Consider the following 15,934-nt stretch of genomic DNA (forward strand, 5'->3'; position numbering starts at 1 on the left):
AATGTATAATTTACTATTTTGGGTAAAATGTTCAAAAACATTAATTAGGTCAGGTTTGTTCATATTGTTTTTCAAATCTTCTACATTCTTACTAACTTTTGTCTACTAGTTTTATCAACTACTAAGTGAGAGTTTTTTCCAACTGATTGTGTTATATTTTTATTGATCCATTTTATTTGAACATATTTATGAAGTACATGTAATATTTTATTACATGCATAGAAGTGTAATGATCAAGTTGGGGTTTTTAAGATAACCATCAACACAAGCATTTGTCATTTGTATGCATTGAGAACATTTAAAGTCCTCACTTTTATTTTGAAATGTACAATACATTGTTGTTAACTACAGTTATCCTACTCCAAAAATATGAAATTCTTCACAAATTTGCACGTCACCCTTGTGCAGTGGCCATGCCGATCTTCTCTTTATTGTTCCACTTAAAGTTTATGTGCTGCTGAAGGAAGCACAGTCATTTTCTTAGTTGCACCCTCCCTAGAGACCCGGAACAAGAACCACCTAGTTAAGACATTTTTGAATTTATGCCCCTCAGAAACTGTGTGAGATAATAAATGTCAGTTGTGTGCACTGATAAGTTGTGAGTTAATGTGTGATTCCGCAATAGAAATTAATATATCTCTTATTTTAGAATAATTGAATGTTTTCTTAAATTGAATTGTATTGGCTTTATTGATTTATTAGTTATACCTTTTTTATTGTTTGTAATGTTTTGTTTTCGCAGTTGTTCTATGCTTTATTGTATACATGTTTAACATATTATTGTCTACCTACAAATAATATTGTACCACTCCAAGCACAGCATAAGAATGTTCTAGTAATTTATTTCTGTTTTTATCCCACCTGGATTTTGTGCTATTGTCACATTTTTTTTATGTGTATAATAAACTCCAAAATAAATTATTATTTTTATTTATTTACTTACTTTTTGAGACAGAGTCTCACTCTGTCACCCAGCCTGGAGTGCAGTGGCACAATCTTGGCTCACTGCAACCTCCGCCTCCCAGGTTCAAGTGATTCTCATGCCTCAGCCTCTCGAATAGCTGGGATTACAGGTGCACTACCAAGCCCAGCTAATTTTTGTATTTTTAGTAGAGTTGGGGTTTCAGCACAATGGCCAGGCTGGTCTTGAAAACCTGACTTCAAGTAATCCACCCACCTCAGCCTCCCAAAGTGCTGGGATTACAGGTGTGAGTCATGGTGCCTGGCAAGTTATTATTTTGAAATAATTTTATTTTTATCCCATTTCTTAAATATAAAAATATTTCATGTTTACCTACCAGCATATTAATGATTTCTGGTTTTATTAATTCCTTAGCAAATATCTAAATTTCTTTTTGTCATTATCTTTTTGCTAGAACATCCTTTAACATTTCTTATAATGCTGGTCTAGGAATGATGACTGTTTTCTTAAGAAGTCTTTATTTTGTCTTTATTTTAAAAAGATGTAGTCATGCTTATACAATTCTAGGTTGACTTTTTCTATTTTGTTTTTATCTCTTCTATGTCACTCCACTATGTTCTAGATTGCATTATTTCTGATGATATGCCAATGTATTTTTTTGTCTTTGATTCACAGTGTATCTTTTCCTGGCTATTTTCAAATATTTTCTCTTTATTATTGGTTTTCGGCAGTTTTATTATCATTTATCTTTATGTAGTTATGTTCCTATATTTGTGCTTTGGGCTAAGATTCTTCAATTTGTGGGTTTATTGTTTTCAAATTTGGAAAATTTTTAGCATTATTTTTTCAAATACTTTGTCTCTTTATCCTTTTCCCATCTGCTATTCCAGATACACGTATGTGTGGTTAGTTAATATTTTTCCATATCTCTGTTATGCTTTGTCGATTTTTTTCAGTTATTTTCCTTGGATTTAAAAAAAAAAGTTTTTATTGCTATATCTTCATATTGACCAATCTTTCTTTCTACACTGTCTAATGTACTGGTAATCTCATAAAGTGTATTTTTTTATTTTAGGCATTATATTTTTTATTTCCTGATGCAGTAAGTTTGATTTGGCTTTTTAAAAAATCTTTATTTCTTTCTTCATTATGCTCATGTAATTATCTACCTCTTGGAAATAAGAAGTATAAAAATAAAGTTTTAATATTCTTATTTACTAATTATATCATGTTTGTAATTTGTGAACCATTTATTTTGCTTATTTTTCTCCTTATTATAAATTCTATTTTAATACATTTTGTATGTGTGGTAATTTTTGGATGGATTATAGACACAGATTTTCATGTTGAATTTCTCTTTTTTTGGTATTTACTTAAATATTTTTCGGTTTTGCTCTAGGACACAGTTAAGTTAATTGAACAATCTGACCCTTTGAATCTTTCTTTACAGCTTTCTTAGGTGAGTTCAAAGGTAGCTATTTAGAGCTGATTTAGCCCCACTACCAATGCAATTCTCTTCTCAAATCTATATTCAATGTTCCATGTGTTTAAAAATCTTTCCACTCGGGCTGGTGTGAGCACAAACTATTTCTGACCATAGTCAATTCTGGAGATTGATTGCTCATCTGCCTTTTTCTACTGTATTTTTCTCTCAGTTTAGTAGTTTCTCACACACACCCAGTAGTCAGTCGGCAGCCTAAGATTTGAGCAGAACCCTCTACAGATCCTGGAACTTTCTCTCCTCTCTCTCTGTTTCTGTTTCTTCTCTCCAGAACCCTACCCTAAAAATTTTAGTCATGTCAAGGAAGCCATTAGATCTATTGAGGTCCCCATTTCTCGCTTTGTGTCCTGGAAATGTTCTTCAGGAAATAATCTGTTCCCTTCACTCAGAGGATACTGTCCTGTGCTGCATATAGCATGTGTTTTGTCTATTTTTTTTTTTTTTTAATTTTTGGAGTTGGATGCTTAAGACCAGTCCCTGTAACTCTACAATGGACATAATTTCCTAGGTTATTTTGACTTTAGTTAAAAGCAACGTAATGGTTTGTCATGTTCTTATCTATGACCTATGATTATAAAAATTCTACATGGATAAAATAGCCTCTAGATTGAATAGGTGAGTTTTTAAAATTCAAAAAAATTAACAATAAACTATATTATGTATTAGCACAAATAATTCTGATGGAGAGAAACATTAAATAAGTTAACTTTGTTGCTCAGGATCTAGACAAACATATTTTTATCCTTTTAACAGAAGCTTTGGAATCCAGCAGACACTCTTTTTGATGTCTCTCCCTGGGAGTACCATTATCTAACAAGATGACATATTGCCAGAGTAAAAGCAACAGAATCAGTCACATTTATTGTAAATCAAGCCACAGATCTAGATGGTTGATTGACATTTTCCACTGATTACCCTGATGTTTTGGTGATTTGGTAACCTGACCATCTCTCAAAGAAGTATTCCTTTGAAATAGCCACTCTGAACATTAAATAGAGAGAGTAGCCAATGTTGGCCACTACCTAAATGTCTTGGCATGTATGGTTCAGTAGATAGCGCAGGTGAGTCATTTTTATCTAATTATCTGAGTCATTCAGAAACCCTTAAGCCTTTTTTAGTTTAAAAAAATACTCAAGTAATTGCAGTTGTATAGAGCTCACCTAAGTTCTCAGTCTGTGAACTCATTTGGTCACTGTTGAAAAGTGGTTCTAAAAATAACCAAAGGCTCAAAAGAAAGGTAACTGAAATCATAAGTAGATATTTAGATGTATCAGAATCGAGTCATCTATTCTTTTTGATCTGCTTGTTAAGTGGAAACTTTGATGCTATATCTGTTGCCTCTTTTCAAAAGGCAGACTTTAGGAAAGGAAATACTTACAATCAGAATGTAATTCTCATGAATTTTACTTCATGGGTTACCTAGGTAACTACCAGTTTTCAGTCATCCTTAGAACTTACATTTTTATCTAGGAGGAGATATACATTATATACATTTGAAGGGTTTATAATGGATACTTTAATATCTCTAGCTCAAAAGAGTCTGCAGTAATATTTTGGTTTGGACATTAATATTAATTTATTTTGAATGAATTATTCATACACTGATTAATCATCCACTGTGTTCCAGGCACTATACTGGGTATTGAAATAGACAACTCTTAATGTATGTTATTGCTCATTTGCTTATGATTTAGAATTATGTATATGTATATTATACATATTATGTACATATTATAAACATATAAATGTATGCATATACGTGTGTGTGTATATATATCCACATGTTGCATATGCCTTTCAAAAAATATCTTTTCTTTTTTTTGAAATGGAGTCTCACTCTGTCACCCAGGCTGGAGTGTGGTGGAGCGATCTCAGTTCACTTCAACCTCCACCTCCCAAGTTAAAGCAATTAGTTCCTCAGCCTCTCCAGTAGCTAGGATTACACGCACCCACAACCACACCCAGCTATTATTTCTATTTTTCATAGAGATGGGGTGGCCATGTTGGCCAGGGTGGTCTTGAACTCCTGACTTCAAGTGATCCGCCCCTCTTGACCTCCCAAAGTGCTTGGATTACAGGCATGAGCCTGGCCTAGTTTCATCTTTTCCATTCTATTTCTTTTCCTCAAGTTATGGACATCAAGTTTATCTTTCTCAACAATTTTGCTGAGTCAATTCCGTGGTTAAAAACCTATTATACATTGATTATTATCTGAAGAATAAAGTTAAAACTATTCATCCTGTAACTCAAGCCCCTTTTGGTTCTAACCTATGCTCTCTACCACATTTTCCATAAGAACCCTAACAAAACATTCCATCACAGTCAAACTATTTCATTTGTATTTTTCCCAAGATTATCCATGGTCATTTTCACCACTACCTCTTTGCCAAAGGTATTTATGCTTTCTAGGAATGTCCTCCCTATTGTCTTCTACTTAACCTTATTTTTCCCTCCAGAAAAATCAAACAACATGCCTTCAAACAAACATCTGTGATGATATCTACCCAAAGTGATGTTTTCTTAATATGGACACAAACACTTTATCACTTACTGTGTATGATATGGGGTTATACTACTGTGGTCCAAAATGTAATGGGACTAATTTCTCAAGCTGTATTTTAAAACTGCTCTTATATTTTATAGTCTGATGGAGTTTGATCTCTTCATCCAGATCGAATGCCCCTCATGAGAAAGGAGTGTGGTCTTAGACAGTTCTGCCCTCTGATATCACCCCACACAGTACCTGGCACAGAGTAGGCCACCAATAAGCATTTTTTTCCCTTTATTTAGTGTGGCAGCAGGAACACTGGAAATAGTGCTGAACTGAGAATCGAGAGGTTTGAATTTCAGCTTTGACTCTCTGGGTTGTTTCCTGTTAGAAAACTCACTTAAATTTTTCTGGGCCTGTTTCATCAACTGTATCGTGAGAAACTTAATGTCTTGATATTTAAGTCTCATTTCAGTAGCAACAACATGTGATTGATTTCACTTCAACACCTGCTGGAGTCAGAGGAATTTGTAGAGCTGTACATGAAAATTATAAAGGATTGACTTTTCTCATCTAGCAAGGAGAATGCAATAGGTATTCCAGGGCAGACCCAAATATCTTCTCTCTTTTTGCTCTACCATCTTTAGCATTTGATTTTCTTCTCCTTGGTCACAAGATGGCTGCTGTACCTCCAGGCCACTCATTCAATCTAGTCAGAAAAAAAGGGAGACTATAAAGGGCAAAATACGAATGTCAACTGAGCATGCCCCTTTTTATTATCAAATCAATAACTTTTCTAAAAGCCTCAACTAGGAAATTTGGGGAAAACAAGTTTCTAGCTGGGCATTGCCATTTCAGCAAAGTTAATTTCTGTCTCTTCTTTTCTCTCTTTCTCATCTCTGCGTGTTTGTGTGTGTTTGTGTGTGTGTGTTTGTCTCTGTCTTCCTACAAAATGGAGAAACGGGGGATAAACAAATAGAATCTTTCATATTGCTGTTGCATGAATATCAATATCTCCATATCTTTACATTTTGGTAGTTAATTACTGCAGTGAAGCATTAGAGCAAATAAAACATTTTGAGGAGATAAGTTAAGACACTTTAGACATTTTAACTTTAGGATATACTACAATGTGAGTGTGCCTTGATCTTTAGATTTTCTTATCCAGAAGGCTCTTTTATATTTTTAAAATAAATTAACTGATGTATAATGTACATGCAATAATTCACATTCATTTGATGAGTTTTGATAGGTATATTATACACTCATGAAACTATCACCAAACCAAACCTTCCCAACACCTGCCCCCAAATTCCTCCTGTTCCCTTGCAGCCCATTTTATTCCACACCCCTATCTCAGACAACTACTAATCTATCTTTATTTATAACTATAGATTTATTTACATTTCTAAGGTTTTATATAAATTAAACATTCAGGATGTACTTTTTTGTGTCTAATGACTTTCTTCAGCATAATAATTTTAAGATTCAACCATGTTGTTACATGTATCAATAGTTCCTTCCTTTTTAATGGCTGACTAATATTTCATTGTATGAGTACACCACATTTACTTTATTCACTTGTTGATGAACAGCTTGGTTTTTTTTAACTTTGGATATTATGAATAATGTTGCTATACACATTCATATGCGAGTCTTTGTATTGACATAGGTGTTCATTTTTTCTTGGCCAAATATCTAGGAATAGAATGTACGAGTTGTTTGGTAAAGCAAATGTGACATTTAAAAGTCTGATGAAATGTTTTCTAAAGTGACTTTGACAGTTTGCATTTCTACCAGCAATTTATAAGAATTTGAGTTTCTTCACATTCTTGCCAACACTTGGTATAGTCAGTCTTTACTTTTAGCTATTCTGAAGGAAGTGGAGATATTGGATTTTATATATTTATTTTGATTAAGTCATTTCACTAATTTATTTCTAATGACATTTTTCTATGGTACTTAAGTTGATTGTCTTGGGTTTTCAAAGTATACATATCATATCTAGAAATAATGATAATTTTGTTTCCTTTTCAATTATATAACTCACTTTTTAATTTTAAACCTTAATGCACTGTTAAAACTTCTGGACTTATAATAAATAATATTACTGATGGTAAGCATATTTCTCTTATTTCTGATTAACAGCAATATCTTTAGTGATTCAGCATTTGGAGTAGGTATTTTTCATCACATTAAATACTAAGGTTTTAAAAATTGTGGGCAAAGAGGTTTTTTTAAAAAAAATAATACCGACATGACAAATTTTTGAAACTAGTCTTTGGTATCTCTTGATATTATTTTCTCCCCAATTTGATTCAAATCTCTTCAATGAGCTCTTTTTTGAGTAAATATTATTTAACATTTTTATTCATTAGCATTTCATTTATAATTTTGTCAGAAGTATTCATAAACGATATTGATCTTTATTTGCCAGGTTTTCAAATGTTGTACTGTCTTTATGAAAATCAATATGGAATCTTTCCAACTGTGTTTATGCTCTGAAATAATTTTATACAGCGTTGAAATTATTATTTCCTTAATATTTGGAAGAACTCATCACGTTAACTTACATATGTTTTTGTAAGAAAATCTCCAATAACCTTTCTGAATGTATTTCATAATCTATTAAGGCCTTCTGTTTCATGAGTGTATATTGGCTTCTTCCACCCAATCTCCCCATTCCTCTGCTTTGTCTGACAGACACACAGTCATTTATTTCATTGCACAGTTCAACTTATGAGCACAGGGCATTATTTATACACCTAATAATTTTTAAAATTCCAATATTTGTGAATAGGCCCATTTCTATTTCCTCATCTCCTGCATTTACCTCCTCTTTTATTAGATTAGATTATTTATGTATTACTATTTATTGTTGGTTATGTCTTGGCTTTGTAAAAAATACTACTGGATGTGCAAATTCATTTAATATTTTTGCTTTTCTGAAAACATTGCTGGGTTTTGTCTTCCCTTTTTCATATGTAACTGCCTCACTGTAGCATCTGTTCAGTCTAGAGTGTCCATTTTCTGGTCTCTGCTCATGAGTGATGGAGATTGCGTGAAGGAGCTATTAGGAGCATGGAGCACAGAAAAGATACCACTCCAATCTTTTTAGTCTTGTACTGCCATTTTTGAAGCTAAACTCATGTGTTTTATGTGGCAAATTTCATGTTTTCTAAACTTTCACTTCCGCCTTGCACTGATCTGTTGATTTGCATTCAACAGATATTTGTAAGAGCATTTACTAAAGCATTTATTAAGCTACAGGCATGGTAGCACTGGGAATCCAAGTTTAAGTAAATCAGGCAAATTCTCTGCCTTTACAAAACTGATGGTCAAGTAGGGAAGAAAGGTAATCAACCAGCGATGATAATAAAGGGTAATGAGGAGTGAAATTGGGAAAATACAGGATGCATTAGGGGCCCCCCAAGAGAACATTTGCCTAAATCAGAGAAGACCTGCTTCGTTTCCGATTTTTGTTGTAATAATTCATTTCCTGTAATGAAAGGAAGAAGCAGCCCATAGCCCCAGGCTGCCTTTTCAAGGCACTTTGAGACCGTGCAAAATTAAGGCATGTTTCTCATCCTCAGACTATTTTGGTTTAATCACTTCATGTGAGAGAAAGAATTGAATCAATAATACCAATGAATCAATAATGTTCATGCGCCAAGTCTAAATTGCAAACAAATTCCTGAACAGAATTAAAAATAAATGTAACAGTAAGATTATAGTGGCAGGGAAATTAGCAAAAAAATCCCTAAAATTAATAAAAATCATTAAAAATGACTATGTAGCCACTGGATCTGTGCTCAAACATAATTTGTAAGAGACTATTAGTCTTCAGGTGGATTAAATTGGATTGATTGTGTGGGTGGAATGAGGAATAAAGCAAAGACCACCGTATCCTCCTACACAGTGTTACTGCTCCTACTGAGCAATCAAGACACTTAGCATTCCTCAGGAAGCAGATGTCCCAACATCTGCTGCTAAGGATGGAAGCAGCATTCATCAGTAGTGTGGTCAGCCTGTCATTAAGTGAACCATCTCAAATGTGGTGGTGTCCAAAATAATGAAACAGGCTTTAATATAGGAGTGTCCAGTCTTTTGGATTCCCTGGGCCACATTAGTAAAAGAATTGTTTAGACAACACGTTAAATGCATTAACACTAGTGATAGCTGATGAACTGGAAAAAATATTGCAAAAAAAAGTCTTATAACATTTTAAGAAGTTTATGAATTTGTGTTGGGCTGCGTTCAAAGATGTCCTGGGCCACATGTGGCCTGCGGGTTGGACAAGTTGCTTTTACAGAAAAATCAGGTTGTAGAAATGATTATTTAGGGGGATTTGCAGTGAGGAAAAACACTGATCACCCTTTCTTCCATATTCTGAACCTATAGAGAAATACATATAGTAGCCACGTGAAATGTAAATTACAGTATTACTTTATCATTGTTAAAGACGAATTGGAGAAGTCAACTTAAGTGGGGTCTGTCATAACCTTTTATAACTCTAGGCTTTGGGACTCCATGGGGGATGGATGAGTATGCAGGGCAGTTTCTGAGTTAGACCACAAGAGGAAGGTCATATGGCCTTGGGACCATTGATGGGGAGAGCCAATGGCAAGGGCTTGCTTCTCAACAGCAACCGTTAAGACCATAGAATGCTGTCCCATGCCCCCGCCCCCCTCCAAAAAAAAAAAAAAAAAAAAAAAAAGGAAGAAAGAAACAATGAATATCAGACTGTCATTTTCTTAGCAATCAGATGAATCCTTCCTGTTTTTCTTGGAAGGCACAAGTGTGGGCCTAGAATTGTCAGGAGCTACTTGTCCCCAGTGCTTCTCTGAGAAGATGGAGGTTTGGGAAAATTTCTTATTGTATGAATGACTGCAGAAGAGGGAGAGAATGGTTTGCTCAGAGAGTATGTGAGAAAGTTTAAGCACATGTAATATAAGCACATAGTTACTGAAAAAACACTGAAATAGCAAGTCAACATTTTGAAATACATAGTTCAGTTGAATGAGATTATGAGTGATTTTCGTTTCCATATTTTCTAATCATTCCCCAGTAATCATGTGTTTCCTGAATAATTGTGAGAAAGACAACACCATTCGTTTTTAAACATATTCACAGTAAGGGCTGATATTTCTCATAAAAAATGTCGTTCCTAAAACCCTTTGCTTGGCAAATAGAAGATATAAATTCCAGAAGGGCAGGGAATCATAATCAACAACAAATCAGTGGATAATTATTTGATACCTAACACATACCAAACATTATTTTATGTGCTCAATACTCTGGCGAACAAGAGAAAGTCTTTTCTCTCTGAATAGGGTTTATTCTAGTAAGGGACAAGCACCAAATATGAACAAACAAACAAAAAGCATAATTTCAGATATGATAACTGTTCAGAAGAAAATAAAGCCGGGTTAGATGAACATCTGGAGGTCTGTTATTCCATGAAGAAGGAACTGCAAATATAAAGGCCTGATAGGATTGTAAAATCATCTGACAGTAGGGACACACAGATAACACAGGTCAAGAGACAATATGGAACAATAAAAACTGTTCTCATATGGAAAGTACAGGTCCCATCTGAAAAGTGGAATACCAGAAATATGAGTCTACTCTTTCTGCATTTTTAATTTTTTTTCCACAAGAAACTGGAAACCTATATTATTGAGAAATGTCTCCCAATTTTTAAGTGTTTGGAACTAATTCACAGTATTTTGGGCCAAAATATACTAAGACACACAAAGATAGGTCTGAATTAAGTCAATAGTCTATCAATTTTTAACCTTTGTAAACCACAGAGCAGAAGGAATCCTAAGATCATAAAGTTCATCCTAGGCAGTAAATATCGAAGACAGTTGAGTCCCAGGTAGATTAAGTGATTTGACCTTTGATCCACCACTGGGAAGTGGGATTCAAATGTGCTGTCCAGAGCCCTTTCCATTGCACAGAATTGTCTGTTACATGTCTTACTTTCTTTGATTCAGGCTGTAGATTATATCCCAACATACCAGGCACTGTCTTGATTTATTCTGTTTCCTTTCCATATTCGGATAGCTGAAAGGGTAAACTAATAAGCACATCTCAATTATGTTCAAGAATCACAGCGATTACCAGCATAAATGATTGGATAGTCAATGGTGGGATAGCATTTGAAAGAGTGGTAAAACAACATGTGTAGGTATGAGGGCACTACATCATCTACACAGTAATTGAATCTATTTTAAACTGGGTCAAAAACAAAAACATCTGCCATGTCAATATTGGACATTTTAATATAAATTTTTACTTTACATGATCTTTACAACAAGATATTGTCACATTGGGCTCAGGATGGCTGGTAGGGAGATTCTGAAATAGACACAGTCTGCTCACTTTTTCTCTACGTTGTCTTCACAAACAGTCTTGTTCCTGTCCTCAGAGATGGCTTTTTATTACAGTGTCTGATGGCGAAAGAAGGTGACATAATAGCTAGTGAAAAAGTAGAGAGGGTTGAGAAAGAGAAATCTCAACCTAGGCAAAAAGGCACTTAACATTTTTTTGGTAAAAATTTCACAATTGTGTTTTATTAATCACTGAGGTAAATGTTGGCTTTCTAGCAAATCCTGTTTGTCTTATTTTTTGCTGTGTCCCAATTTTTCAAATGAGTGAAAGAATGAAAACACACACAAGAAATTGTACTTACCTTAAGAGAAAACATTCATCTTAGAAATAGTTTAGCATTTAAATATCCTGCAGGGATGTAACGATTTAGTTGTGAGCAGGAAACAGGGAGGCTAGCAGAGCTGGAGCAAAGAGATTTTTGGGGACATCGATTGGTCTCTTTTTGAATCCTGATTGATCTCATTATGAAAAGTCAAAAAATGGTGAGACATGTAATTCAGGAGATCTGACTTCTAGTACCAGTTGTGTGGAGGTCTGATGTTGGTTTAGTTCCCGAATATTGTGTATGGTTCCTTTATCATTCAAATAGAACCGATAATATAAAATGGATTTCCAGATCAAAACTTTAAAAGATAGAAAGTGCTAAACAAATGCCTAGTTAGCAAATAATCTCAATTTATATGAAGACTCTTAGAATGGGGTGGTTATTGGAAGTTTATTCTTTAATTAATGACCTACATTTATTTTCTTAGAATTTGTCCCTGGTGCTGTTAAAACAGTTACCTATGTTAAATGTGGCAATTTATGTTAAAGCACTCCCACGAGTACACTGCCTTGTGTACATATAACAGACAGAGTCATTGATGGTTTAGTGAATTAAAACAAAAGGCTGACTGGTTGCTACATGCATGACCTCCCAGCTGAGCCCTATGTTGCTAGATTTTCCATAGGGCAGTGTGATCTATCTGTCTATCTATCTATCTATCTATCTATCTATCTATCTATCTATCTATCTATCTATCTATCTATCTATCTATCTATCTATCTATCTATCTATCTATCTATCTATAATCTATCATTATCTATCATCACGTATTTAGAAAGAACTAGGATCTAAACTTATACTACCTAAGCTCTAAGAGATTGATGTAAAACCAGTTTATGATGCATTTAAGCTTACTCAACTGCTATCTCCCTTCTCCCTTATGGCTAATAGATCACTATGGCCTGAACGTTGGTTTCCTGCCAAAATTCATACACTGGAATTTAACCTCCAAGGTGATGGTATCAAGAGATGGGGCCTGGGGTCATGAGGACTTCTCTCTCATGACTGGAATCAGCGCCATTATAAAAGGTATTGAGGGAGTGCATTTACCCCTTTGTGCCCTTCTGTCACGTGAGGATGCAGCAACAAGATGCTATCCTGGAAGCAGAGGGCAAGACCTCCCCAAACACTGAAGCTGCTGGCACCTTGATCTTAGACTTCTCAGCCTCTGGAACTGTGAGAAAGAAATTTCTATTATCTACAAATTACTCAGTCTATGTCATTTTGTTATAGCAGCAAAAATGGACTAAGACATAACAGAAGCAGAAGTCTCTAGTATGAGCTTTCCAGAAAGTATATGCCTTTATTATTATTATTATTATTATTATTATTATTTGAGATAGGGTCTGGTTCTGTTGCCCAGGTTGGAGTGCAATGGTGTGATCACAGTTCACTGCAGCCTCCAACCCTCAAGCAATTCTCCCACCTCAGCCTCCCAAGTAACTGGGACTACTGGCCCACCACCACTTCTGGCTAATTTTTTATTGTTTGTAGAGATGAGAACTTGCTGTATTATCCAGGCTGGTCTTGACCTCGCAGGCTCAAGCGATTCTCCCACCTCAGCCTCATGAGTAGCTGGAACTACAGGTACATGCTACCACATCTGGCTAATTTTTAAAAATTATTTCTAGAGACAAGGTCTCGCTATGTTGCCCAGGCTGGTCTTGAACTCCTGGACTCAAGCAATCCTCTCAACTTGACCTCCCAAAGTGCTGGGATTACAGGTGTGACCTACCATGCCAGGCCAGTTTTTGCTTTTTTGGTTAAAAGAGATGGATTCAATGGGCACCTCTATTTACCTTCACCTTTAACTTTTCTCCATTATTTTTTCTGCTTGGAATAAGGATATGATGCTTGGAGGTATAGCAGCTATCTTGAGACCATGAACTTACTCATACACAAACAGAAGCCAGAAGAAATACAGAAAGAGTGTGGATTCCCTGAGGCAGTGCTTCTCATGCCATCAGTGGTTAAAGATAACTTTAAAAAAATTCAACCTATTGTGGGCTGATTAAAACACCATAAAAATTAATAAATAAAAAATAAAAAATCCATTCAAAATACATGTTCCTCTGTTTTATTAGATTCAAAAGACATAAAATAATTCTGTCAAATTGTTTTCCAAGTTTCTAAATGCTTACTCCAATTTTCTATGCTTGTCTTTTCTGTATTAGTTTGCTCGGGTAGCCATAAAAAACTACCATAGACTGTGTGGCTTAAACAATAGAAATTTATTTCTCATAGTTCTGGAGGCTGAAAGTCCAAGACTAAGGAGTTGGAAGGTTGAGGTTTTTCTGAGACCTTTCCCCTTGGTTTGCAGATGGTCACCTTCTTGCTGGGTCTTTACATGTGTGCACGTCCCTGGTGCTTCTCCCTGTTCTTTTTTTTTTTTTTTTTTTTTTTAAGTTCTGGGTTACATGTGCAGAACATGCAGGTTTGTTACATAGGTATACATGTGCCATGGTGGTTTGCTGCACCCATCAACCCGTCTTCTACGTTAGGTGTTTCTCCTAATGCTATCCCTCCCCTAGACACCCAACCCTGACAGGCCCTGGTGTGTGATGTTCTCCTCCCTATATCCATGTGTTCTCATTGTTCAACTCCTGCTTTTAAGGACACTAGTCATGTTTATTAGTGCCCTGCCCTTATGATGACATTTAACTTTAATTACCTCTTTAAAGGCCATATTTCCAAATAGTCACATTTCAGGGAGTTTGTGCTTCAACATATAAACTTTGGGAGGACACAATTACATCCATAGCATCATCACAGACCAGTTTAGACTAACATCAGCAGCCCTCCGACCACACTTTTAGTGAACAGCCCTAAGATGCACTGTAGGTATTGCACCTGCCCTTGACCAGCACCTTCCAGAATTCTTGTTTAGTAAGAAAAATACATCTCTGTTGAAGCCACTGTGAGTCAGGTTTCTCTTATTTGCAACTGAAAGATCTGACATTCACATAAGCAGGAAGCACATTTAGAAAATATATATTAGGAAATATAGTTGGCTTGAGAACCAAACCAGTCAACATACCTTGGAGAGTTTGTCTATCAATTACTCTGTATTCCCCTCATCTATTTTCCTTTTTCTGATAACAACATCTCTCCATATTACTTTAAGAACTCTCCTCTCACAGTGCATACAATTTCCATAAAAGACTGTCAATCGAGGTGCTCTGTCTTTTTCTGGACGGGGAACTTAAACCAGTACAGGTCTGTTTTCTCTCCTTGGTTAATGGTTGCCTTTGACTTGCAAACAAAGAACCCTGCTAATAGAGTAAGTTAATTCAGAAGACCAGTGAGAACTTTTCAAGTGTGTTTTGTGAACATGTAATCACAAAAAGAGAAATACTTGAAGCACTAGCTTAAATATTGTATCTTTAGAGAACTTTCTCTACCTGACTGTAACACTTGAGGTGCTTTTTCCTCTGTATTTCTACAGTACTTTGTATATATTTCCCCAAGAGTGATAATCATATCATATAGCAAATGTATGTTTATATCTCTCCTGCTTAGTCAACACACTTCATAAGGAAGAGACTTGGGTCTTTTAATTTTTGCATTACCAGTAACCATCATAGTAGAGATGCATAATCAACATTTAATAAATAATTGCTGAATGAATGAAGTGCTAGTTTTAATCAACATTTCAATGCATTTATTGATCAACAAATACAATTACAAAAGATGATTCAGCATCCAGTGTGCACTCTCGAGGCAGTGTTAGGGATATGGAGATGGATAAGATATAATTATGACTCAAGAGGTTTGTGGGCCAGGAGATGAACAGATGCACAAGAACAGACTCCAGAACAGATTATGATGATGCAATAGGGCTAGTGGAGTGGAAATAATATTTATTCACTCATCCATGCAACAAATATCATCTATGCAGTGTTATCTTTGAGTTGATCATAATGAGCTATGATGGCATCAAGCACACTGTGAGGTGCTGGCTTTCAAAGCACCTCACGGTGTGGAGACATCAGGAAAGTCTTCTTGGAAAAGGCAACAGAACTGTCTTGGTTTGTTTGGGTTGCTCTAAAAAAATACCATAACTAGGTGATTATAAGCAACAGAAATTTACTTTTCACAGTTTTGGAGGCAGGGAAGCCCAAAATAAAAAAGCTAGAAGATTTGGTGTCTGGTGAGAATTTGTTCCCTGGTTCATAGACGGCCATCTAATCACTGTGTCCTTTCATGGTAGAAGGGGTGAGGGAGCTCTCTGGGGCCTCTTTTATAAGGGCTCTAATCCAATCAGTGAGAGCTCCACCTTCATGACCTAATCACTTCCCAAAG

The 15,934-nt window shown here is 35.4% G+C and overlaps 1 non-coding gene across 1 annotated transcript; it reads right to left on the reverse strand.

Annotated features, from left to right (window-relative positions):
• Positions 1 to 363: 363 nt before the first annotated feature.
• LOC126955782 (U6 spliceosomal RNA) lies at positions 364 to 470 on the reverse strand. The gene has a single exon (XR_007726081.1). It is a non-coding gene; the product is annotated as a U6 spliceosomal RNA (small nuclear RNA).
• Between the last annotated feature and the right edge of the window lie 15,464 nt (positions 471 to 15,934).

This window comes from Macaca thibetana, chromosome 5 (assembly GCF_024542745.1).
Source record: "Macaca thibetana thibetana isolate TM-01 chromosome 5, ASM2454274v1, whole genome shotgun sequence".
Taxonomy (NCBI): domain Eukaryota; kingdom Metazoa; phylum Chordata; class Mammalia; order Primates; family Cercopithecidae; genus Macaca; species Macaca thibetana.